Below are 271 nucleotides of genomic sequence, written 5' to 3' on the forward strand. Positions count from 1 at the left end.
CTGCGGGAAAACTTTGCAAAGCAAGCACCTTCAGCCGCTGAGCCACCTCCCTAGCCCCCTTCCTCAATCTGGTTCCCCATCCTGTGTCAATCGATATTCCAGGCACTGCTAGTGGCGACATGATGAGGCTGAGCTGGGGATCTCAGGAAGAGCTGGTTGGGCAAGTGGAGCGTGGATGGGTACCGAAGAAAAAAAAAAAAAAGCGTGTCCCGCGGAACCTCGGAGCTGAGTACAGGTTGCAGCTCGGCGCCTGGTGCAGAAGGCGCGCATG

Source organism: Jaculus jaculus, chromosome 4, assembly GCF_020740685.1.
Source record: "Jaculus jaculus isolate mJacJac1 chromosome 4, mJacJac1.mat.Y.cur, whole genome shotgun sequence".
NCBI classification, from domain to species: Eukaryota; Metazoa; Chordata; class Mammalia; order Rodentia; family Dipodidae; genus Jaculus; species Jaculus jaculus.